This window comes from Schistocerca americana, unplaced genomic scaffold (genome assembly GCF_021461395.2).
Source record: "Schistocerca americana isolate TAMUIC-IGC-003095 unplaced genomic scaffold, iqSchAmer2.1 HiC_scaffold_16, whole genome shotgun sequence".
Lineage (NCBI taxonomy): Eukaryota > Metazoa > Arthropoda > Insecta > Orthoptera > Acrididae > Schistocerca > Schistocerca americana.
This window is the reverse complement of record NW_025725687.1, coordinates 7,219,193-7,223,078: the sequence shown is the minus strand read 5'-3', so window position 1 is coordinate 7,223,078 and position 3,886 is coordinate 7,219,193.

The following is a 3,886-nucleotide window of genomic DNA, read 5'->3' as shown; positions in this document are numbered from 1 at the left end:
TTACTGTTTCCCTTGGACCTCCTTATTGACGATGAAGCACAGAAATTGCATTTGAATTAAATTCAAAAGGCACAATGCCGACTTAAGTACAAGAGGAATGACACTCTAACTTTCTATGATTTGAACCTCTCCTGTGAGTCCAGTTTTAGATTCCAATGCTTCACTTTAGGTTTACTGAATCCCTTGGACTTTCTTATTGACGATGAAACACAGAAACTGCATCGGAATTAAATGTAATAGGCACAATACCGATTTACGTACAAGAGGACTGAAACTCTAACTTTCCATGATTTGAACCTCTCCTGTGAGTCCAGTTTTAGATTCCGATGCTTCACTTCAGGTTTACTTTATCCCTTGGACCTTCGTATTGACGATGAAACACGGAAAAGGCATCGGAATTAAATTCAAAACGCACAATGCCGACTTAAGTACAAGAGGACTGCCACTCTAACTTTCTATGATTTGAACCTATCCTGTGAGTCCAGTTATAGATTCCGATGCTTCACATCAGGTTTACTGTATCCCTTGTACCTCCTTACTGACGATGAAACACAGAAATTGCATCCGAATTTAGTACAAAAGAACAATGCCGACTTAAGTACAAGAGGACTGACACTCTAACTTTCTATGATTTGAACCTCTCCTGTGAGTCCAGTTTTAGATTCCGACGCTTCACTTCAGGTTTACCGTATACCGTGGACCTTCTTATTGACGATGAAACACAGAAATTGCATCGGAATTAAATTCAAAAGGCACAATGCCGACCTAAGTACAAGAGGACTGACACTCTAACTTTCTACGATTTGAACCTCTCCTGTGAGTCCTGTTTTAGATTCCGATGCTTCACTTCAGGTTTACTGTTTCCCTTGGACCTTCTTATTGACGATGAAACACAGAAATTGCATTGGAATTAAATTCAAAAGGCACAATGCCGACTTAAGTACAAGAGGACTGACACTCAAACTTTCTATGATTTGAACCTCTCCTGTGAATCCAGTTTTAGATTTCGATGCTTCACTTCAGGATTACTGTATACCTGGGACCTTCTTATTGACGATGAAGCACAGAAATTGCATCGGAGATAAATTCAAAAAGGCACAATGTTGACTTAAGTACAAGAGGGCTGACACTCTAACTATCTGCGATTTGAACCTCTCCTGTGAGTCCAGTTTTAGATTCCGATGCTTCACTTCAGGTTTACTGTATACCTTGGACCTTCTTATTGAAGATAAAACACACAGATTGCATCGGAATTAAATTCAAAAACCACAATGCCGACTTAAGTACAAGAGGACTGACACTCTAACTTTCTACGATTTGAACCGCTCCTGTGAGTCCAGTTTTAGATTCCGATGCTTCACTTCAGGGTTACTGTATCCCTTGGACCTTCTTATTGACGATGAAGCACAGAAATTGCATCGGAATTACATTCAAAAGCCACAATGCCGACTTAAGTACAAGAAGAGTGATACTCTAACTTTCTTTGATTTGAACATCTCCTGTGGGTCCAGTTTTAGACTCCGACGCTTCACTTCAGGTTTACTGTATCCCTTGGACCTTGTTATTGACGATGAAACACAGAAATCGCATCGGAATTAAATTCAAAAGCACAATGCCGACTTAAGTACAAAACGGACTGACACTCTAAATTTCTAGGATTTGAACCTCTCCTGTGAGTCCAGTATTAGATTCCGATGCTTCACTTCAGGTTTACTGTATCCCTTGGACCCTCTTATTGACGATGAAGCACAGATATTGCATTGGAATTAAATTCAAAAGGCACAATGCCGAATTAAGTACAAAAGGACTGACATTCTAACTCTCTATGCTTTGAACCTCTTCTGTGAGGCCAGTTTTAGATTCCGATGCTTCACTTTAGGTTTACTGAATCGCTTGGACCTTCTTATTGACGATGAAACACATAAACTGCATCGGAATTAAATTCAAAATGCGCCATGCCGACTTAATTGCAAGAGGACCGACACTCGAACCTTCTATAATTTGAACCTCCCTTGTGAGTCCAGTTTTAGATTCCGATGCTTCACTTCAGGTTTACTTTATCCCTTGGACCTTCGTATTGACGATGAAACACAGAAATTGCATCGGAATTAAATTCAAAAGGCTCAATGCCGACTTAAGTAAAAGAGGACTGTCACTCAAACTTGCTATGATTTAAACCGCTCCTGTGAGGCCAGTTTTAGATTCAGATGCTTCGCTCTTGGTTTACTGTATCCCTTGGACCTTCCTATTGACGAAGAAACACAGAATTTGCATTCGAATGTAATACAAAAGGCGCAATGCCGACTTAAGTACAAGAGGACTGACACTCTAAATATCTATGATTTCAACACCTCCAGTGAGTCCAGTTTTAGTTTCCGATGCTTCACCTCTGGTTTACTGTATACCTTGGACCTTCTTTTTGGCGATGAAGCACAGAAATAGCATCCGAATTTAATACAAAAGGCACAATGCCGACTTAAGTAAAAGAGGACTGACACTCTAACTTTCTATGATTTAAACTGCTCCTGTGAGGCCAGTTTTAGATTCTGATGCTTCGCTCTTGGTTTACTGTATCCCTTGGATCTTCTTATTGATGATGAAACACAGAAATTGCATCGGAATTAAATTCAAAAGGCACAATGCCGACTTAAGTACAAGAGGACTGACATTCAAACTTTCTATGATTTGAACCGCTTATGTGAATCCAGTTTTAGATTTCGATGCTTCACTTCAGGATTACTGTATACCTGGGACCTTCTTATTGACGATGAAGCACAGAAATTGCATCGGAGATAAATTCAAAAGGCACAATGTCGACTTAAGTACAAGAGGACTGACACTCTAACTATCTGCGATTTGAACCTCTCCTGTGAGTCCAGTTTTAGTTTCCGATGCTTCACTTCAGGTTTACTGTATACCTTGGACCTTCTTATTGACGATAAAACACACAAATTGCATCGGAATTAAATTCAAAGAGCACAATGCCGACTTAAGTACAAGAGGACTGACACTCTAACTTTCTACGATTTGAACCGCTCCTGTGAGTCCAGTTATAGATTCCGATGCTTCACTTCAAGGTTACTGTATCCCTTGGACCTTCTTATTGACGATGAAGCACAGAAATTGCATCGGAATTAAATTCAAAAGCCACAATGCCGACTTAAGTACAAGAAGAGTGATATTCTAACTTTCTTTGATTTGAACATCTCCTGTGGGTCCAGTTTTAGACTCCGACGCTTCACTTGAGGTTTACTGTATCCCTTGGACCTTGTTATTGACGATGAAACTCAGAAATTGCATCGGAATTAAATTCAAAAGCACAATGCCGACTTAAGTACAAAACGGACTGACACTCTAAATTTCTAGGATTTGAACCTCTCCTGTGAGTCCAGTATTAGATTCCGATGCTTCACTTCAGGTTTACTGTATCCCTTGGACCCTCTTATTGACGATGAAGCACAGATATTGCATTGGAATTAAATTCAAAAGGCACAATGCCGAATTAAGTACAAAAGGACTGACATTCTAACTCTCTATGCTTTGAACCTCTTCTGTGAGGCCAGTTTTAGATTCCGATTCTTCACTTTAGGTTTACTGAATCCCTTGGACCTTCGTATTGACGATGAAACACATAAACTGCATCGGAATTACATTCAAAATGCGCCATGCCGACTTAATTGCAAGAGGACCGACACTCGAACCTTCTATTATTTGAACCTCCCTTGTGAGTCCAGTTTTAGATTCCGATGCTTCACTTCAGGTTTACTTTATCCCTTGGACCTTCGTATTGACGATGAAACACAGAAATCGCATCGGAATTAAATTCAAAAGGCTCAATGCCGACTTAAGTAAAAGAGGACTGACACTCAAACTTTCTTTGATTTAA